At 44.2% G+C, this 23,757-nt stretch overlaps 1 protein-coding gene across 1 annotated transcript in view; it reads left to right on the top strand.

Moving 5' to 3' along the window:
- The window catches only part of GUCY2C (guanylate cyclase 2C), a 1,344,189-nt gene that overhangs the window by 213,310 nt on the left and 1,107,122 nt on the right, over positions 1–23,757 (top strand). The gene's annotated exons all lie outside the window — the stretch shown is intronic.

Consider the following 23,757-nt stretch of genomic DNA (forward strand, 5'->3'; position numbering starts at 1 on the left):
TCGCTGAGATGTATAGGGCCATAGACATATTACCAAGCAATAAATCCCCAGGTCCTGACGGCTGACTGGAGAATATTACAAGACTTTTAAGTCTGTCCTAGGCCCCCACCTTCTTAAGGTCTATGAGAATGCTGCTGCCTCTGCCCTCTTCCCGCCAGAAATGTTGGAAGCAATTATTGTGAACCTGCCCAAGCCGGGCAAAGCCCCGGAGGTGCCTCAAAATTTTAGGCCTATATCCTTGCTGAACAATGACCTAAAGATATATGCTAAAATGCTAGCACTACGTCTGATGCCGATGCTACCTACTATCATAAATGTTGACCAATCGGGATTCACTAAGGGGAGACAGACCTCGGACGCCACAAGGCGTGTCATAAATATAATTGGTTTGGCGCGGGCTCGGCGAACGCCTTCTCTGCTCCTTGCTTTGGACACGGAGAAGGCGGTCGACCAGGTCCATTGGGGATATCTGTCTGGAGTGTTGGGATCATTTGGCTTTACAGGTCATATTCTATCAGCCATACTTGCTCTCTATACCTCTCCTTCGGCTAGGGTATACTCCTCTGGAATGTTGTCAAAACCCTTTCAAATCACGAATGGCACTCGACAGGGATGTCCATTATCCCCTTTGATCTTCAATATGCTAATTGAGCCTTTGGCTGCGTGCATCAGACAAGACCCTAATGTCTATTGGTTCGAGGTGAACAGTCGAAAGCACGTGGTCGGCCTTTTCGCTGACGACGTGATTCTAATGCTTACTAAACCAACAACCTCTCTGATGCACGTCGCCAAGATTCTGGAACACTATAGCAAAGTCTCGTATTATATAGTAAACACATTCAAATCCTATGTTCTTGATCTGGGAATTTCCCCACATGAAAGGACATTTTTGCAGAATACTTACCCCTTCCTATGGCAAGACTCAGGGATATCTTATCTAGGGACCACACTAACCCCTTACCCTGATCAACTTTTTTAAGCTAATTATATTCCCCTTGTAGACAAACTAAGGTCTGGTCTCCATGCCCTCAGCAAGCATATTCTCATGGTCAGGACGCCTTGCGGCGTTTAAAATGCAAATACTACCTCAGTTGCTTTATATCTTTCGCACGGTCCCTGTTCCGGTCACTAACCAATTTTTCAGCAAACTACAGACTATGCTCTCAGGGTTTCTCTGGGAAGGTAAGAAAGCTAGAAGCGCATTCAAAAAATTGAGCAAATCTAGGAAAGCTGGTGGCCTAGGCTTGCCTGTACTGGTGGATTACTAGAGAGCAGCTATCCTAGCACAACTGAGCGATTGGTTTGCTAACAAACCATCCTCGTTATGGGGGGAAATAGAGCAGCAAAGTGTTCCAGGCAGTAATTTACAAAATTTCGCCCTGGCATTCCCACACCTGGCACGGACACCGAAAGGACTTTCGCTCCCAGTGTTAGCATCCTTACACTCCTGGAAACTATTACTTTCTACACATCAGCAGAGTGGCCCAACCTCTACGATTCCATTACCTATATCAACACTAACGTTGCTAATCCCGGAGCTATCCCTGAATAATTGGTATAACTTGGGAATCCATTGGATTCATGACCTGTTTAGTGGATCTCAGCTTAAACCCTTTGCAAAGGTGCAGGAGGAGTACAGCCTATCGCACTCGGAATACTTTACTTATTACCGAGTTTAGTCTTATATTACTAGTAAACATATTCCCCCTTATAAAGTTAATTGGCGAATCAAACAATACCTTGGTACCGGGGGAGAAAAAAGGTGGAATCTCCTTATTTTATAACACTTTAAATCACAAATCATTATTAGAAAAGACTGGGCCCATGATGGCTTGGGAGAGAGACCTTGGAGTCTCTATCTCTGAAGAGCAATGGAGCATAGCTATCCACCACACATATTCTGCCACAAGATGCACCTCCCTTTGGGAATTAGCGCATAAAACTACGCAAAGATGGTATCTAACTCCATATCGTCTGGCCAAATGTAACCCTTCGATCTCTCCACTTTGTTGGAGGAACTGCTCTCAAGTCGGCACTATTTTCATGTACTTTGGTCGTGCAGCAAACTAGCTGGATACTGGACGAGAATATTCGTAATATTCCGACAAGTAACAGGCATCACGATAACCCCATCCCCTGCTTTGGCACTGCTTAACATAGGAATAGAATATATACCACCATCCCTTAGACAGTTTGTAACTCATTTATTTTTAGGATTTAGAAATCCTCTCATCCTCCGGAGGTCCCAGAGGTTATTCGGTCTCTTGCTATTCACTATAATTATGAACTTATCTTGGCATCGGCATCAGGGAAACGTACTACCTTTCAAAATAACTGGCAACCGTGGTGCGACTGGTACAAGGCTAACACACCATAGTAAAATGACAAGATTAACCTAGTAGTGGGGGTGAAAACTTAGAGGAAATGGAATCATACCTTTCTCTCTTAAAAAACTCTTGTTGAGCGACAGTCTCCTGCCCTGGGACCTAGTATTAGGTTCCTACCCGTCCTTCCCTCCCCTTCCCCTTACCTGACTAAGGTTTTAGTTATTGTTTTCCCCTTTTTTTCTGACTTTCTTTAAGACACGTAGTAGATTTTATGGAGAGTCAGCATTGTTATATTCCGAGCATTTGCTACAATCTATGAGAAATGGACGAACAATTGATTGTTCTCTGTGCAACACAGGATCAAACAAAAGGATCCGTGTGAATCCTCCCTCGGGGGTGCAGCTAGATCCCAGAAGGGGCACCTCCATTGGGAGGGTACTACGGTCTCAGATAATGGCGATGATGCCTGAGTGGAAATATGTTGGGTCAATATACTGCATTCTTTTATATATTTGTAACTACGATGTTAACAGGATATGTCTAGAATGTCTCCTACTTATGCTGATTGTATGACTCTTATGCACGAAAGTTAATTTGTTTATTTTGTGCCCTGTAAATCTGAAAAATTTGAATAAAAATTATTGGTTAAAAAATGGTATTTGACGTTCCTGCACATTCCGCTTCTGCTTCCAAGTGCCTCATGTCAATTCCACAGAGTACAAGAATTGTTGCCGATTACGCCATTTAATTCTGTACTCTGGCAGCAGAGGTTGCTTGGAACATCGAGGCCCTCATGGCTGCTTTTTCTCATGGTCCCTCGGATACCATCAAGGATGAGATAGCAGCCCTAGATATACCCACTGAGCTGGAGAAGTTGATCGCGTTTGCCATCCTCATTGACTCCAGACTTTCCTTTTAAGCAGTGCTTGTGGAAGTCTCCTGTACATTTGTCTCCAAACTTTGCCTCCCTCACTTTCCATGCTTCCTGGTACCGAGTCAGTCTGTGAAGGTGAACCCATGCACTCAGGCTTCACGTGTCTGTGTGCGGATGTGAGAACCCTTAGATGGAGGCAGAGATTGTGCCTTTATTGTGGCCAGGCAGGTCACTTTTTGAAGTCTTGTCCTACCTGTCCAAGGAATACCTGAACCTTGAGGTTCTGTCATGGACAGACGTTAGATGGCGTTGTTTCGTCCCCAGTTACCCAGAAGGATAAGCCCCTGGCTTTGATTCCACTTTCTTGGGCTGAGCCGCCCGTTGAGATACAGGCTATAATCGACTCTGGGGCTGCAGGCCTGTTCATTGATGCTGCCTTTGTATCGAAGCACTAGATTCCGCTGCAGCTGCATGACACTCTCCACTTGCCATTGAAGCTCTCGACGGGAGACCTCTACAGCCTGCCCATGTGACTCATGAGACCGTTCTGTTGTCCCTGGCCTAAGGGCTCTTCACCATGAGATAATTCAATTCCAAGTTATTTCCCCACCTAAGTTTCCACTGGTTATTGGTTATCCTTGGTTACAGAGGCACAACCGCTCTTTTGATTGGCTCCATGCTGAAGTTCTCTACTGGTTGCCACAATGTAGTAAGTCATGCTTCCAGAAGGTAGCCAAGGTCCTGTGCACCTCTTCTCTCTTCTCCCTGCCAGAGGAGTACAGCGATTTTAGAGATGTCTTTGACAAAGGTTACTTACCATTCTCCCAAGTCTGCTGGCCACCTTGGGAAGACTCAACTCTTTTGGGCCATTTTCCAACAATTCTGGTGGCCTAGTCTACGTGCTGATTAGGGATGAGCCGAACACCCCCCCTGTTCGGTTCGCACCAGAACCTGCGAACAGACCTAAACTTCGTGTGAACTTTAGAACCCTATTAAAGTCTATGGGACTCGAACGTTCACAATCTAAAGTGCTCATTTTAAAGGGTAATATGAAAGTTACTGTCCTAAAAAGTGTTTGGGGACCTGGGTCCTGCCCCAGGGGACATGGATCAATGCAAAAAAAAGTTTTAAAAACGGCCGTTTTTTCAGGAGCAGTGATTTTAATAATGATTAAAGTGAAACAATAAAAGTGTAATATTCCTTTAAATTTCGTAGCTGGGGGGTATCTATAGTATGCCTGTGAAGGGGCGCATGTTTCTGGTGCTTAGAACTGTCGCTGCACAAAGTGTCATTTGTGCAGGAAAAAAAGTCTTTTAAAATCACTTGCGGCTAAATTGTCGGGTCTCCGTAATACAGAGAACACTCAATGAGTGTTCTCTGTATTAGCCGACAATTCATTCATTCATTGATTAAAAAAAAAAAAAAAAAAAAAAGCGTGGGGGTTCCCCTAAATTCAATCAAAAGGCCCTTCAGGTCTGACATGGATATTAAGGGGAACCCCGTGTCAAATTAAAAAAAAAAATTGACGTGGGGGTCCCCCCAAATATCCATACCAGACCCTTCAGGTCTGATATGGATATTAAGGGGAACCCCGCATCAAATTAAAAAAAAAAATTGACGTGGGGGTCCCCCTAAATATCCATACCAGACCCTTTATCCGAGCACGCAACCTGGCAGGCTGCAGGAAAAGAGGGGGGGACGAGAGAGCGGCCCCCCCTCCCTCCTGAACCATACCAGGCCACCAGCCTTCCAGGTTGCGTGCTCGGATAAAGGGTCTGGTATGGATATTTAGGGGGACCCCCACGTCAATTTTTTTTTAAAATTTGATGCGGGGTTCCCCTTAATATCCATATCAGACCTGAAGGGTCTGGTATGGATATTTGGGGGGACCCCCACGTCAATTTTTTTTTTAATTTGACACGGGGTTCCCCTTAATATCCATGTCAGACCTGAAGGGCCTTTTGATTGAATTTAGGGGAACCCCCACGCTTTTTTTTTTTTTTTTTTTTTTTTAATCAATGAATGAATGAATTGTCGGCTAATACAGAGAACACTCATTGAGTGTTCTCTGTATTACGGAGACCCGACAATTTAGCCGCAAGTGATTTTAAAAGACTTTTTTTCCTGCACAAATGACACTTTGTGCAGCGACAGTTCTAAGCACCAGAAACATGCGCCCCTTCACAGGCATACTATAGATACCCCCCAGCTACGAAATTTAAAGGAATATTACACTTTTATTGTTTCACTTTAATCATTATTAAAATCACTGCTCCTGAAAAAACGGCCGTTTTTAAAACTTTTTTTTGCATTGATCCATGTCCCCTGGGGCAGGACCCAGGTCCCCAAACACTTTTTAGGACAGTAACCTGCATATTACCCTTTAAAATGAGCACTTTAGATTTCTCCCATAGACTTGTATAGGGTGTTCCGGCTTTTCGAATTTGCTGCGAACAGCCCAAATTGTTCACTGTTCGCTGAACAGGCGAACAGGCAATGTTCGAGTAGAACATGAGTTCGACTCGAACTCGAAGCTCATCCCTAGTGCTGATGTAACTGCCTTCATAGGTGCCTGTTCTGTGTGTGCTTAGAGTAAGACTCCATGATACCTTCCAGTGGGCCTCCTACAACCCATACCCAATGGAGAGAGGCCCTGGACCCACCTGTCTATGGATTTCATGCCTCGTCCTCACCCTGTACAGATTGAGAACCATGAGGCATATAAAGTACAGTCCATTGTTGACTCCAGTAGGTTCTGTGGGTGCATACAGTATCTGGTGCATTGGAAAGGGTATGGTCTTGGGTCTCAACCTCAACCTCAGACGTACATGCCCCTGTCCTCTACTGTGATTTCCATAGACATTATCCCCTCAAGCCTGGTGGTCCTCCGAGGGGGAGGGGTCATTGAGGAGGGGGTACTGTCAGGACTGGCTGGGCTCAGCCCTTCCTTCTCTAAGCTGGCTACTCAGCTGTCGGCTAATTGCCAGCTCCTTTCGGTCCACAATGACTCACCTGTTGATATCCTGCTGGTCAGTCCTGCCTACTTAAGCCATCCAGGCCAGATGATCTCTGCCTTCGCCTTGGTCACATCTCTAGAGACGCTCTCTTAAGTTCCTCTTAAAGAGTTGGTTGGCTGACATTTCTTATGGCTCCAGATCCTGCTTACTGTTCTACTCTGCTCATCTCTGGCTCCCTGACATTTTGGCTTGTCTGACTAACCGTTCCGGTTCCTGAACTCTGGCTATGTTTTGACTATGTTTACTCTGTTTACCTTTTTAATATTATAATTAAACAAGTGTGATTTAACTGTATTTCTGTCTCAGTCTGATTCATGGTGTTTGACACTGACATGGATTTTAACAACCACTAGCCTGTAAGAAGTTGCCACAGAAGACCTGAATACCAATCCTTCAAAAAGGAAGGTCCATGGAGAGGAAGGATAAGCCGGACACTGGACCACACACAGGTGAAGCAGGGGGCCACAATTGGCCACATAAACCCAGCTACAAAAATGAATGAAAGGGATGCACTATTACACATAATGCCTAAATATCAAAATTATTAGTGTCAAAACTATCTACATGGGAAAACTAGGGGTAAGCTAATCAGAACAATCGCCCTTCTACCAGTAAACCTAGAAACTGCACTACATGAGCCCTATGACATTCACCAATCTCACTCATCCTTCCGCAATCAACATACAACCCATAGAACACCAAACATCCTCCAAACTGTCACTCAGCCATACATCCCATACAACCCCAAACAATCCCACACCACAATTGCACCCTTTCATCCCTCCAAAATCCATATAAAACCCATACACCACCACCAATTCTCCACCAAAATAAGACTCAACTATACTGTACATTCCATACACACCCAAACAATCCTCCAACACAGTTACACTAGAGTAACAGAGTAATTGTAGTGGAGGATTGTTTGGGCTTGTATGTGATAAGCTAAATTTGGGCATTTTGCACAGCAATGTAATAGGGGAATCCAAAGATCACCTTAGTGTCTGGGTTTGAATAGAAAAAAAAATGGAAAACTAAGAGATATCTTCACTGCACTTCGTGGTAGGAAGTGGATATCTCAGAATGATCATTCAAGGGAAAAGGGGGTGCCACCATCCATACTGAATATAACAAATACAAAACAAAACGGGACTTGGGGACTTTAAAGGCACCAGTATAAATCAAGGTACAATAAATTTTATTGTACCTTGATTTATACTGGTGCCTTTAAAGTCCCCAAGTCCCGTTTTGTTTTGTATTTGGGTTTGAATATAATTTTCTGGGTTATTGTCAGGGATGCTATACACAAACATCCAATACAGGTGATCAGATCATTGGGCTGCACAAGCCACAGTAAACCCCAAAACCACCTAACCAATATATACACAGGAGCAAAGGAGATAAAACATGAAATAAACAAGGCAGGGACAAAGGCAAAAGGGGACAATAGCCAGGTATAAAGGAAGCAGACTGTAAAGGGAGCAGGTAACAGATCTCAAGGACATAAGCAGGTAACAGGGAACAGGTCTCCAGGACAGGATTCACAGAACGGGGTACAGGACAAGCAGGTACAAAAAGGGACAAGACTAGCAGAGGGAATCCTGAAGCAATGAGCTTGGGCTCAGGGTGGGTTTATATACACCAGCAGACTCACAACAAGTATGATTGATAGCTTACTGTTAGTCCAGGCATGGAGACACCTGCTGGTGGTCATCAGAATTACACCTTTTGTTGCTGCACGTAACAGTGTCACCAGCAGGTGAAACCAGTAATTGTCAGTACTAGGATCCCTTTAGGACCCAGCACAACTCACTTGACACAGCCTTTGCCTGGGAAACAACAGTGATTGGCCAGCACACCTTAAAATCACCTGTATCAGCATTCAATCAGTGCTCGTGATAGTTTACCTTTGTGTGCCACTGTTTAATCCAGCTGATATCTGCTCTGTGTATTTCGTGTATGACCCGGCTAATTTGACCCTGTTTGCTCACTTCTGATTCGGTACCATTTGGACTCTGATCTACCTGCATATGACCCAGCTTGCCTAGACTACTCTTTTCCTGATTCTACTGTAGTACTTTCATCTGCAGCGATAAACTACAAGCACCAGCTAACATCCACCTTCAACTGCAGCAGTGAACTACAAGCACCAGCTAACATCTACACTCATCTGCAGCAGGGAATTACAAGGTCCAGCAAACATCTACCTTCACCTGCAGCGATGAACTACAAATCCCAGCTGACCTGCTCTGCTTAGACCTGCTCATGGTATGTGCTCTTGTTCTTTGAACTCTTTGCATAATCAGCACACCTGAACTGTTACCCGTTAACTGCTCCTGGCCTGACATTATCACGAACCATACATAAAAAGAGAAACCTATTATGGATCGTGAGCAGGCTCAGTTGTTTGCACAGGAACTTTGCAGTTTATCCCATCAAGTTCAGGAAATGGCCACAGAGCTCACCAAGGTCCAATCTCCTTCTACTACCATCGCTACAAAAACTCCATCTGAACCAAAAATTCCTTTGCCTGACCAGTTTTCTGGTGACCGTAAAGGGTTTTGCAACTTTAAAAACCACTGCAAATTATATTTAAGTTAAGACAATCCTCGTCTGGCCCTGAAACTCAGAGGGTTCAAATCATTATCTTGCTACTGCAGGGTGACCCCCAGGCTTGGGACCAAACCATCCAGCCCTGCTAACAGTAGATGCCTTCTTTGAAGCCCTCGGGTTGCTATATAATGATCCAGATCTTGCTTCTACTGCAGAATCAACCCTGCATAACTTAAAGCAAGGAACTACCACAGCTAAAATGTATTGTTCAGAGTTTCACAGGTGGGCCCCAGAATCTGGCTGGAATGATGCAGCTCTCCGCAGCCAGTTTAGAATAGGCCTTTCAGATGCAATTAAGGATGGCCTGGTCAACTTCTCCTACCCAGCCTCACTGGAGGAGGCTATGTGTCTAGCCATTAGAATTGAGCACTGCGAGTGAGAGAGGGGGCGAGAACAATCTACGGCTGTGGCAAACTATATACCTCCCTTGCCACCTGACTATTCCACCTCCAGTGCCAGATCTGAGGAAGAACCTATGTAATTAGGCTGCACTCGGTTATCTGCCCAGGAACACACACGCTGGTGTAACATGGGACTCTGCTTATATTGTGGCCTCAATGGCCATATGCCCCGGTCATGCCCTACACATCCGGGAAACTCAAGGACCTAGGTGATTGCGGTGAAGGTCATCTTAGGTCTGTTTTCATCTCCCAGGGGAACAATCGTATACTTTTACCCACTGTCATTCACTTTGGGACAGGGACTCATGAACTGCTGGCCTTGGTAGATTCTGGAGCCGGTGAGAATTTTATTGATAAGACTCTGACTTTGTCCCTCGAAACTCATGCTCTAGATTGCCCAGTCCACCTGATTTCCGTGGATAATCGGCCTCTCTCACAAGATCTAGTGCTCCAATCCACCAACCCTTTCCAGTTACAATTGGGGGCCTTGCATTAGGAGAAGATTTCATGTCTTGTCATTGACTCACAGGCCTTCCTTTGCTTCAGAAGCACAATCCCATAACTGACTGGCGAACAGGAAATATTCTGGCTTGGCTCAATCAGTGTAAAAAAACTGCATCCAGCACCCTGTTCGACTTGCTTCCTGTCAAGTGGAAATGGAAAATATTCTGCTTTGTTATAAGGGCTTTCGGGATGTGTTTTCTAAAGGGATTACTGACGCTTTACCTCCTCATCGCAGTTATTATAGCTCCTAGGACCTCTTGCCTGACACTACACCTCCTCAAGGGAGAGTCTTTCCACTGTCTGAGACAGAGAATCTTGCTTTGCAAGAATACATCCAGGAAAACCTAGCTAAGCGTTTCATCTGTCCCTCCACTTTTCCCACAGGAGCAGGATGCTTCTTTGTCCCAAAGAAGGAATGGGGACTAAGGCTTTGTGTTGATTACAGAGGTCTAAATAAACGAACTGTTCCCAATCGGTATCCTCTTCCTCTCATCACAGAGTTGTTCTCCCACATCCAGGGAGCAAAAATCTTCTCCAAATTAGACTTAAGGCGAGCCTAGTGTGCATCCATGCAAGAGATTAATGAAAGATGGACTTTAACACCAAGGATGGCCATTACGAATGTCTTCTCATGCCTTTCATTCTCAGGAATGCACCAGCTGTCTTTCAGAACTTTATGAATTACATTTTCTGTGACATATATGCTTGTATACTTGATGATATTTTGATATACTCTCCTAATCTTGAAACACATCAGAGGCATGTCTGCTCTGCATTGGCCCGATTAAAAGCTGTTTCCCTTTTTGTTAAGCCCAAAAAATGCCTATTCCATGTCAAAGCAAGTACCTTTCCTGGGCTACCTAATCTCTGACACAGGCCTAACCATGGATCCAGCTAAAATACAAGCCATTTTAGACTGGGCACCACCTTCTGACCTGAAAGCAATTCAGCACTTCCTGGGCTTTGCAAGTTTCTATCGGAAATTCATTATGAACTTTGACACCATTGCACATCCCATCTCATCTCTCACCAGGAAGACTCAGACTAAGTTTAAATGGACTACTGAAGCCCAGATGGCCTTCACTCAGTTGAAGAAAGCCTTTACCTCTGCACCAATTCTACACTATCCTGTTCCTGAGCTGCCTTTTATTGTGGAGGTAGATGCATCTGAAGTAAGGGTGGGGGCACCTCTGTCACAAAAAGATCCTGTAAATGCTGCTATCCACCCCTGTGCCTTCCTGTCCCATAAATATTCCCCAGCAGGGTGCAATTATGATATAGGCAACAGAGAATTTTTAGCTATAAAGCTAGCTTTGGAAGAATGGAGACATTGGCTTGAGGGAGCTCACTATCCATTCATAGTTCTGACTGACCACAAAAACCTTGAATACATCCATTCTGCTAAAAGACTGAACTCACGTCAAGCTAGGTGGTCATTGTTTTTCTCCAGATTTGACTTCACAATTTCTTATTTACCAGGGCCAAAAAACATTAAGATAAAAAATAAATAGAAGTGCAGCGCTTACCACTAGGTGAATTTTCATGTAACTGAGTATAAATGAATAAACTATCATAAAAGACCTAAGTGTTGGTGAATCCAGATAAAGTGAAATCAACAATATAAAGTGTTGTACAAAAAAATTAGTTAGTTGCCAGAAATAACATCTTTCAGTAACCCAAAAGTCCAGTGCATTTAAACATGTGAAAAGAAATCCAAAAGCATATAATAGTGTCCTATTTAGGTGAACAAGAATGTAGTTAATCCTGTTTGTTCAGGAGAGAGTGCTTGACCGCGTGGACCCTTCACAGCTACAAATCAAATAAGAAATGGAGGCTTACCAGATCACCGATTAGTATGCACAAATGCGAATACCCAAACAATTCGAAGCGGACAGCCGGACAACGACCCAGTCACTCAGACGTTCCACTGTCACCGAGTCGATTCGAGTCTCCTCACTGGACGATTTGCACAGACCGTGTAGAGTTTTCGATATGGGAAGCCAAAAATCAGCCCACACCTTCGAGTGTTTCGTAGTTCCCAGGTCCGTTCCGGTCCTTTCGAAAATCTCGGGATATCGTGTCACCATAAAAACAAAAATGAACAAGTGCACCCGATCGTGTAATAAAGTTTAAACACGTAGAATTTATTTATTATTCAACCGAATAATGTTGAGCGCTACAGATGACTCCACCGAGCCATACAAAAGTAGACGTAACTTAAAAAATGAACAATTTTGCTAGCAAAACAAATGTAAAATCAACGAATGCTAAAAGCACAAAGGGTGAGCGTCACTACCCGACGATCGTTTCGTCAAAATCTGACGTCATCAGGGGTACGCCCACACCCTTGTGCTAAACCCTTTTATAGCCTATGGGTAAGGTAAGGAGCCCTGCCATAGGCGAAGACAAAAACGTCCAATCGTAGATTCAATTGATTTAACCACCGAACTACCAAATCATTCGAACGAGGTCGGAGCCCAGATTCCCGCCCGTTACACAGAATAGAAAAATTTATAGAAGTTTATGAAATATCTCCCGAATGACATACACATTCGGTCAAAATCGAAAGCCAATTCACTCGAACCAAGTCGAAGCCCAAATTTCCAACCGTTACCGAAAATAGAAAAATTTGTAAAAGTTTAAGAGATACCTGCCGAACGGCATACACATTCGATCAAGATCGAATACCACAATTGTATCCAATGGCAAAAAACATTAAGGCTGACATCTTGTCTCACGGCTTTTTATCAGCGTCTCCTCCTCCGCTTCCTCCACAACCCATTATCTCTGAGGATAGGATTTTGGCTTTCACCCAGACTGACATCTCTGAGGCCTTGTTACCTGCACAGGCTGAAGCCCCTCCCTCCACTCCCTTTGGTATCCTTTTTGTGTCCCTGGCTCTTCGTTTGCTGGTATTGCAGCAGGTACATGCATCAAAACCTGCAGCACATCCGGGGTTTAGACAAACTTTTTGAGATTATCTCTTGCAAACTCTGGTGGCCATTGATTAGGCAGGATGTGTTAGCCTTCGTCCAGGCCTGTGAAGTTTGTGCCAGAAGCATGAGCAGTACCTCTAAGCCCCCCGGTCTCCTACATCCTTTACTAATACCTACCTGTCCCTGGACCCATTTATCTATGGACTTTATCATGACTTGCCTCCGTCCCAGGGATGTTTCACAATCTGGGTGGTGGTAGACAGGTTCAGTAAGATGGCCCACTTTGATCCGCTTCCGAAACTTCCATCTGCTAAAGAACTGGCATCTTTATTCATTAAAACATGTTTTCAGGCTGCCTTTAATAATTGTGTCAGCACATCTACAAGGACCTCTCCTTTCTTCTGTGTTTATGGGTTGCATCCTCGTGTTTGCTCATTTGATCTTCCACCCTCTGATGTTCCAGATGCCAAAACCACGATTGAAAAATTCTCCAAAATCTGGTCCGATGTTATTCGTGCTATTTCTTGCTCTGTGCAGGCTTTTAAGAAAATGGCTGACAAGAGGCTCTCAAAGGCACCAGGATATAAAGTTGGTGACAAAGTCGGGCCCTATGAAATTTGGGAGTTTGTTAATCCTGTATCCTATAGATTAAAACTTCCTCCATCCATGTGCATTCCAAATGCCTTTCATGTTTCAATGTTGAAACCTGTTCATTCCAGCCTCCTAGCAAATGAACCAGAACCTGTGGATGTGATGGACAGTCAGGAATATGAAGTGGCATTTATTCTTGATTCCAGACGAGTACACAATACCTTACAATAACTCATTTATTGGAAAGGTTTTGTCCCAGAGGATCGATCTTGGATCCCAGCTCGTGATGTTCATACTGGCCGGTTTAAGAAGAAGTTCCATCTTTGTTATCCAAGTTAGCCTGGGGATGCAGGAGCAACCACTCGAGAAAGGGGGGGGGGTACTGTCACTACTAGGGTCCCTTTAGGACCCAGCACAACTCAAATGACACAGCCTTTGCCTGGGAAACAACAGTGATTGGCCAGCTCAAATTTAAATCACCTGTATCAGCATTCAATCAGTGGTTGTGATATAATTTACCTTTGTGTGCCACTGTTTGATCCAGCTGATATCTACTCTGTGTATTTCGTATATATGACCCGGCTTGTTTGACCTTGCTTGCTCACTTCTGATTCGGTACTGTTTGGACTCTGTTCTACCTGTGTATGGCCCAGCTTGCCTAGACTACTCACTAATTTGTTGTTAGAGGTCACTGCACATTATTACTGCTCACTGATTGGTTGCAAGAGATTAGTGCACAGCTTTACTGCTCATTGATTGGTTGCTAAAGGTTACAGCACATCATCTCCTCACTTACTGCCTGCATATTTACATGCACCAAAATTCAGGGTGCTGTGGCACCATGTTATTTTGAAGAAGGGTTCCACCTCCAATTTGCTTACTTTTGCAGAACAGGCTGATGTTAGGCTTAATGACTATAGTTGTAGGCACGACTTTCAAGCATGCCCCTTTACCTCCCCAGTGGGCAGCATTCAGCAGAAGTGATGGTGGATGTGACCTCAGGGGACATGATATACATATGAATGCCACCTCTATTTACATATCAATGCGGCAGTCCACGGCTATTTACATATTAATGCCGCCACTATTTATATATCAATGCAGGTTATTTACATGTAAACACAGGGTCTGCAGGTGAGTCATCTGTACACAACAATAGGGCAGAGCTGTCTGAGGACATAAGGATGGCAAGATGCACAGTAGAGACACAAGAGGGTAAGGAGATAGTAGTTCCTCGATTTGTACCCATAATTTCCTCAAAGAGTTGTGAAACCAGTCTAATGTATAAGCTATGTGAACCGCTTTGTTCTAATGTACAAGCTATGTGAACCGCTTTGTGATAATGACTCATGTGGAGCAGACTCACTCCTCCTAAGTAATTTTGGCCTGGTTAAGGTGACATAACCAATTCTAGCATGAGAAACATCCTGAACATAACGCACAAATAAGAATTTTAAAGAACCGAAGAAGGAACGTGGAGGGTTTATTGGTACATTTTGAAAGAAATAAATAATATGGGGAAAAAAATATCAATTTTCAGGAGTGTCATCCCTCTTAGCCATGAGTGATTGAAAACCTGTCAATCCTTCAACCTGCTGTTTACCAATGACAATAAAAGATTTATAATTTGAATCATAAAGAGATTTGAGATTAGGTGGAATTGGAATACCTAGGTGTTTGAAAGGTTTAGTTTTCCAAATAAAAGGGAAAGAGTCCTGCAACATTGAGACATAGTTACATAGTTAGTCAGGTTGAAATAATACACAAGTCCATCCAGTTCAACCACAAAAAAAAAAATATATATATAATAATATCATACCAGCCCATATACCCAATTCTATACCCACAGTTGATCCAGAGGAAGGCAAAAAACCCCAGCAGAGCATAATCCAATTTGCTAAAGCAGGGGAAAAAATTCCTTCCTGATCCCCCAAGAGGCAATCGGATTTTCTCCGGATCAACTTTACCTCTCAATGTTAGTACCCAGTTATATTATGTACACTTAGGAAATAATCCAGGCCTTTCTTAAAGCAATCCACTGAGCTGGCCAGAACCACCTCTACAGGGAGTCTATTCCACATTTTCACAGCTCTTACCGTGAAAAAAACCTTTCTGTATTTGGAGATGAAATCTCATTTCCTCTAGACGTAAAGAGTGCCCCCTTGTCCTGTTTGTTGACTGTAAAGTGAATAACTCGACACCAAGTTCACTATATGGACCCCTTATATATTTGTACATGTTGATCATATCCCCCTTAATCTCCTCTTATCAAGAGTGAATAAATTCAGTTCCTCTAATCTTTCCTCATAGCCGAGTTCCTCCATGCCTCTTATCAGTTTGGTTGCCCTTCTCTGCACTTTCTCCAGTTCCCCGACATCCTTTTTGAGAACTGGTGCCCAAAATTGAACTGCATATTCCAGATGAGGTCTTACTAATGATTTGAACAGGGGCAAAATGATATCCCTCTCTCTGGAGTCCATACCTCTCTTAATACAGGAAAGGACTTTGCTCGCTTTGGAAACCGCAGCTTGGCATTGCATGCTATTATTGAGCTTATGATCTACCAAAACCCCCAGATCCTTCTCCACTATGGATTCCCCCAGTTGTACCCCCCCTAGCATGTATGATCCATGCATATTCTTAGCCCCCAAGTGCATAACTTTACATTTCTCAACATTAAACCTCATCTGCCACCTGGTCGCCCAATTAGACAGAGCATTGAGGTCGGCTTGTAAATTGGAGACATCCTGTAAGGACGTTATTCCACTGCATAGCTTGGTGTTATCTGCAAAGATGGAAATGTTACTTTTGATCCCAGACCCAATATCATTTATAAAGATATTAAAAAGTAAGGGTCCCAGCACTGAATCCTGGGGTACACCACTGATAACCTTAACCACTTAAGGACCGCCGCATGTAAATGTACGTCGGCACAATGGCACCAACAAGCACAAGCACATGTACGTGCTTGCCTTCCAGCGGGTGGGGGGTCCGATCGGACCCCCTCCCGCTGGCTGCGGCAGTCCGTTTCGCTTCAGGAGCGATCCGGGATGAGGGAATGGCCGTTGGTTTCTGGCCATCCCCTCTCGATCGCTCCTGGCGAATGAGAAGCTTCCCCCGCCCGTGTAGTGTAAACACAGGCCGGGAGGAAGTGATGTCATTCTCCTCGGAGCGGTCTTTTTGGCCGGACTACGAGGAGAACACATAGAAAGTGCACCAAACACTACAATGACATGTAGGTACACATAGGCACACAAATCACCCCCCCCCCCCCGATCGCCCCCCCCTCCCAGTCACAGTGTCACTGATTGCAGTGATCATTTATTTACTGATCACTGCATTTAGTGTCAGTTGTGACAGTAAAAACTGTCAAGGCAGTTAGTGTTAGGTCCAGGGTATCCCCCTACCCCCCCCAATAAAGGTTTAACCCCCTGATTGCCCCTAGAGTTAACCCTTTCACCAGCGATCACCATGTCACTGGTGATGCTGGATAGCCAGTTAGTTATTAAGTTATTTAGGTTCCCCGTCAGGTTTTTATATAGCGTCCGGGACCCCCATATACTACCTAATAAAGGTTTTAAACCCCTGATTGCCCCCAGGTATCCCTTTCACCCCCTTTTGCCAGTGTCACTAAGCGATCATTTTTCTGATCGCTGCATTAGTGTCACTGGTGCCGCTAGGTAGCTAGTTATTTTTTATGTTCACTGCCAGGTTTTTATAGCGTAAGGTACCCCCATATACTACCTAATAAAGATTTTAACCCCCTGATTGCCCCTAGAGTTAACCCTTTCACCAGCGATCACCGTATAAGTGCCACTGGTGATGCTGGTTAGCCAGTTAGTTATTTAGGTTCCCCGTCAGGTTTTTATATAGCGTCAGGGACCCCCATATACTACCTAATAAAGATTTGAACCCCCTGATTGCCCCTAGTTAACCCTTTCACCAGTGATCACCGTATAAGTGTTACGGGTGACTCTGGTTAGTTAGTTTGCTTTTTATAGCATCAGGGCACCCACCATTTATTACCCAATAAAGATTTAACCCCCTGATCACACGGCGGGTGATATCAATTAGGTTTTAGGGTCAGGGTCTGTGTCGCCCCAGGCAGCGCTAGGTTAGTGCCAGTACAGCTAACACCCACACGCAAAGCATACACCTCCCGTTGTGGTATAGTATCTGAACAGATCAATATCTGATCTGATCAGATCTATACTAGCGTCCCCAGCAGTTTAGGGTTCCAAAAAAACGCATTCCTGCAACTTGTGGCAAAATATAAAATATTTCATGGACTCAACATGCCTCTCAGTAAATAGCTTGGGGTATCTACTTTCCAAAATGGGGTCATTTGGGTTTTTGTTTTGCTATTTTGACATTTTATGGCCTTCGAAACTGTGATAGGTAGTGAGGAGTGAAATCAAAAATTTGCACCCTTAGAAACTTTTTTTTTTTTTTGTGTCATTATTCAATCACTTGGGACAAAAAAAAAATATTCAATGGGCTCAACATGCCCCTCAGCAATTTCCTTGGGGTGTCTACTTTCCAAAATGGGGTCATTTGGGGGGGGGGGTTGTGTTATTTTGGCATTTTATGTCCTTCGAATCTGTGATAGGTAGTGAGGAGTGAAATCAAAAACTTGCACCCTTAGAAATCCTGAAGGCAGTGATTGGTTTTCGGGGTGCCGTACGCGGCTAGACTCCCAAAAAGTCCCACATATGAGGTATCCCCGTACTCAGGAGAAGCAGCAGAATATATTTTGCGGTGCAATTCCACATATAACTATGGCTTGTGTGAGCAATATATCATTTAGTGACAACTTTTTGTAAACTTTTTTTTTGTGTCATTATTCAATCACTTGGGACAAAAAAAAAAATATTCAATGGGCTCAACATGCCCCTCAGCAATTTCCTTGGGGTGTCTACTTTCCAAAATGGGGTCATTTGGGGGGGTTTGTACTGCCCTGCCATTTTAGCACCTCAAGAAATGAGATAGATCAGGCAAACTTTCCTCCCCTTCTCCATAACATTAGAACCCTCCTCCAACAGTGGAAAAAACACCATCTCTCACTCCTTGGGAGGATCGCGTCTATAAAGATGACGATCCTCCCGAAGCTGTTATACCTCTTCCAGACCCTACCCATACCAGTCCCCTACGGCCAACTGAATCACTTACAAGATGACTTACTGAACTTCACTTGGAACTACAGAAGGCATAGGATCCCACGCTTTGTATTGCAGGCGGCCCGATTGGATGGCGGCCTGGCTTTCCCTAACCTCACTAAGTATTACCAGGCCGCACAACTAAGGGCGGTAACCTCTTGGTTTACGCTCCAGACCTATAATAAATGGACCGAGATAGAGAAGTTATGGCTCGCCCCAATACACCCCAACAGTCTGCTATGGAATGCGAAGGTAGAATCCGCACGGCTTCTAGGCCCGATGGCACTACTCCGAAAGCTCTGGCGCGCACTGTCATGGCAACATGAGCTATCATTGGAAAGCTCGCTCCTGACCTCGTTTGCCTGTAATCCCAAACTGCCAGATAGCTTGACTCATCAGATGTTCTCACCATGGACCACAAGAAACCTTTTCCATTATGGCCATCTGGTAGATCCTTGCACCCATAAACTGCGTTCCTTTGCAGACTTACAGTCCAAATTTGATCTCCCGAAGCAGGTTTTCTATGGGTATCTCCAAATCCGACACTATGCCTTGACATTTGCGCCGAGCCTGCAATTCTCCACTCCGACCCCCTTTGAAAACCACATCTTGGCAGGCTCGACCCAAAAAGGTCTGATCTCGGACATCTATAAAATACTGAATGACAGGCCCATTATCTCAACGGGCAAGCATAAATATATGCTTAAATGGGAAAAGGCACTGGGTGAGGAGATACCAGTGGACCAATGGAGGGTCATCTGGATTCAGGCATCCAAGTCTTCGATATGCACGCTCTATAAAGAAAATATTTATAAAATACTCTACTTCTGGTACATGACCCCTGATGTGATCCACGCCATCCATCCGGCAAGCTCGGATCGCTGCTGGAGATGCCTGGGAGACAGGGGAACATTGTATCACATATACTGGGAATGTCCATTTATAGTACCCTACTGGGAGTCAGTGCGTCAACTCCTGACTCACCTCTTAGAGAGGGAAGTCCCCCTCACCCCTAAATTTTTCCTGCTAGGGCTGTCGCCCCTAAAAAACCCCGGCCCGCAGGGGAAACTGGTCAGGCACATTCTCACGGCAGCTCGCTGCCTAGTGGCATTGAACTGGAAGCGCCGGACCCTTCCACTGGAGGGAGCGCTGTATTCTAGGATTAGGGAGGTAGAGACAATGGAGAAGATGACAGCGAGGCTGCAGGACCGCTTGGACGCACACAACCTGGTTTGGGAACTGTGGCACCGCCGGGAGGAACCTAGTAATCCAGAACCAGGTACTGGCTGATGTTGGTTGAGCCTTCCCTCTCCCCCCCTCCCTTTTTCTTTTTCCTTTTTTTTTTTCTCTCTCTCTTTCTCCTACTTTCTTCTCTCATCTGTCCCTGTCCATGGGTATCCTCCAGGGACCCATGCGACCGCTTATTATGCCGGCAGGATGATATGTTTGACTGTGGTTGCATAGGTTGTATATATATCCTGCGCTGGACAATCTTGAGAAGTGTATACTGGAACATGGTCTGCGGATAGATAGTGACACAGTACTTGAAATATTAGCTGATCCATGTAATTTCCATTTGAAAGTATTGTATTGTTGATTGAAAGACCCTTGCACTTCAACTGTATGTCTTTCAATAAAACATTGATAATAAAAAAAAGAAATGAGATAGGCAGTCATAAATTAAAAGCTGTGTAAATTCCAGAAAATGTACCCAAACGAAATTTGCGTCCTTTTCTTCCCACAAATAGAGCTTTCTTTTGATGGTATTTAATTGCCTCTGCAATATTATTTTTTTATGATATAAAAGGAAAATGACTGAAATTTTTTTTAACAAATATATTTTCTACTTTTTGTTATAAGAAAAATCGAATAAACTAAATTTTAGTCATACATTTAGGGCAAAATGTATTCAGCCACATGTCTTTAGTAAAAAAAATGTCAATAAGCGTATATTTTTTGGTTTGCGCAAAAGTTATAGCGTCTACAAACTAAAATACATTTTCTGGAATTTTTACAGCTTTTAATTTATGACTGCCTATCTCATTTCTTGAGGTGCTAAAATGGCAGGGCAGTACAACCCCCCCCCAAATGACCCCATTTTGGAAAGTAGACACCCCAAGGAAATTTCTGAGAGGCATGTTGAGCCCATTGAATATTTTTTTTTTGTCCCAAGTGATTGAATAATGACACAAAAAAAAAAAAAAGTTTGCAAAAAGTTGTCACTAAATGATATATTGCTCACACATGCCATAGTTATATGTGGAATTGCACCCCAAAATATATTCTGCTGCTTCTCCTGAGTACGGGGATACCACATATGTGGAACTTTTTGGGAGTCTAGCCGCGTACGGCACCCCGAAAACCAATCACTGCCTTCAGGATTTCTAAGGGTGCAAATTTTTGATTTCACTCCTCACTACCTATCACAGTTTCGAAGGCCATAAAATGCCAAAATAACACAAAACCCCCCCAAATGACCCCATTTTGGAAAGTAGACACCCCAAGGAAATTTCTGAGAGGCATGTTGAGCCCATTGAATATTTTTTTTTGTCCCAAGTGATTGAATAATGACACAAAAAAAAAAAGTTTACAAAAAGTTGTCACTAAATGATATATTGCTCACACATGCCATAGTTATATGCGGAATTGCACCCCAAAATATATTTTGCTGCTTCTCCTGAGTACGGGGATACCACATATGTGGGACTTTTTGGGAGTCTAGCCGCGTACGGCACCCCGAAAACCAATCACTGCCTTCAGGGTTTCTAAGGGTGCAAATTTTTGATTTCACTCCTCACTACCGATCACAGTTTCGAAGCCCATAAAAAGCCAAAATAACACAACCCCCCCCCCCCCCCCAAATGACCCCATTTTGGAAAGTAGACACCCCAAGCTATTTACTGAGAGGCATGTTGAGTCCATGAAATATTTTATATTTTGCCACAAGTTGCAGGAATATTACATTTTTTTATTTTTTTTGCACAAAGTTGTCACTAAATGATATATTGCTGACACATTCTATGGGCATAAGTCAAATTACACCCTTTTACACTTTTTGGGAGCCTAGCCACATACTGGACCCCGAAAACCAAGCCCTGCTTTCCGGATTTAAATATAAAACGCTAGCAAAAAAAACTGTTATGCCGCGTACACACGATCAAACAAGCGGGTGGAAAAGTCCGGCAAACTCAAGTCCGCCGGACAATCCCCCCGTGTGTAGCCTCCGGCAGACTTTTTTGACCTGAAAGTAAGGCAGACTTAGAATGCCGTGTTGCACTCCAATCTTCCCGCCGGACTCGCATTTCGGCGGACAATCCGGCTGTGTGTATGCCAGTCCGCCGTACTTTTGAAATGAGCGGACTTTTCCCGCCCGGAGAAAAGTCCGCTCATTTCGAGCGGGTCTCCAGGTAGGCGGGGCCCGCGAAGGAGGCGCTGCTGGCCCCGCCGCCTGGTATGGACTTAAAGGGGAACCCCAACGCCGAAAAAAACGGCGTGGGGGTCCCCCCCAAGTCCACAACAGACCCTTGTCCGAGCACGCTACCCGGCCGGCCAGGAAAGGGGGGGCGAGCGAGCGCCCCCCCCTCCTGAGCTGTACCAGGCCATGTGCCCTCAACATGGGGGGTGCCTTGGGGAAGGGGGGTGATCGGGGGGGGGGGTTTGTGTGCCTATGTGTTATTTAGTGTCAGTGTAATGTTTGGTGCAGACTTACTGTGTCCTCTCCTCGTAGTCCGGTCAATAAGACCGCCCCGAGGAGAATGACATCACTTCCTCCCTGCCTGTGTATACAATACACAGTGGGAGGAAGCTTCTCATTTTCCAGGAGCGATCGAGAGGGGATGGCCAGAAATCAACGGCCATCCCCTCATCCCGGATGACTCCTGAAGCGAAACGGACCGCCGCATCCAGCGGGAGGGGGTCCGATCGGACCCCCCACCCGCTGGAAGGCAAGCACGTACATGTACGTGCTTGTGCCTGTACATGCCATTGTAATGACGTACAATGGCATGCGGCGGTCCTTAAGTGGTTAATGAGTCCCTAAAAATTAGATACAATGGCTTTGAAATGACAGAGCTCAATTCTTTTAGGATCCGTGGGTGGATGCCATCAGGTCCAGATGCTTTATCCACCTTTATTCTGTCTAAATATTTCTGGACCATATCACTTTTGAGCCATTGTGGATTTGGGGCCGCTTCACTACCACCCCCATTATGGACATTAGCTCCCCCATGCTCCTTTATATACACAGAGCTGAAGAAAGTATTTAATAGGTTAGCCTTCTCTTTGTCCCCAGTCACCCACTCCAGATTATTTTGCAAAGGGCCTACATGCTCAGACTTAACCTTTTTACTATTAATATATTTGAAGAATCTTTTGGGGTTTGTCCTACTATCTTTTGCAATCTGTCTTTCGTTTTGAATTTTTTCATCCTTGATTTCATTTTTACATATTCAGTTATATTCATTATAACATTTATATGCCACTAGCGTTCCTTCATTTTTATATTTTTTAAAAGCTCTTTTTTATAGTTTATAGCTTTTTTAACTTTGGCCGTGAGCCACATCAGTTTTATTTTTAGCCTTTTAAACTTATTGCCCATGGGAATATACTTTGCCGTGAGATCACAAACAGTCTTTTTGAAGAATTCCCATTTCTGTTCAGTGCCCATTGATGCCAATATTCTCTCCCAGTCTAGGTCCTGGAGAGCAGCCCTCATCCTTGGAAAATTTGCTTTCTTGAAATTAAGTGATTTTTGCTTACAGCTAACATCAAATGAAATCATGCTATGGTCACTGCTACCCAGGTGTTTCTTTATCTGAACATTAGTAATACGTTCTGCATGGTTTGAGATTACCAGGTCCAACAGAGCATCATTCCTAGTTGGGGCCTCAATAAACTGGACCATAAGTCGACTGTCTGACTTAGTCGACTAAGTCGACTCGACTGTCTGAGAGGACTGGACTGCCTCTCAGACAGTTGAGTCTGGTATTGTATGTTTTAATGCTTCTCTATTATGCATATTTGCGCTAGAGCTGGAAAAGCCATGTTAGGGTTAGAGATATACAATAATAAGTAATCAGCATAAAGATTTAATTTTATCTCTCTTTGACCTATAACCAAACCTTGAATAGAAGTGTTAGATCTAATAGCGCTTGCAAGGTGTTCTGTTGCCAAAATATAAAAATGGAGTGAAAGGGGACACCCTTGACGTGTTCCCTCGTGGATATAGATGGGGTCAGATAAAATACCATTAAATTAAAACCCAAGCCTGGGGTGAGTCATGATTTTGGTCAGTAAGCTAGTGGGGTACACCAATTTGTGTGAGACAGGCAAGAATAAA

This window comes from Lithobates pipiens, unplaced genomic scaffold, assembly GCF_037356315.1.
Source record: "Lithobates pipiens isolate NorthernLeopardFrog02 unplaced genomic scaffold, aLitPip1_a1.2 Scaffold_23, whole genome shotgun sequence".
Taxonomy (NCBI): domain Eukaryota; kingdom Metazoa; phylum Chordata; class Amphibia; order Anura; family Ranidae; genus Lithobates; species Lithobates pipiens.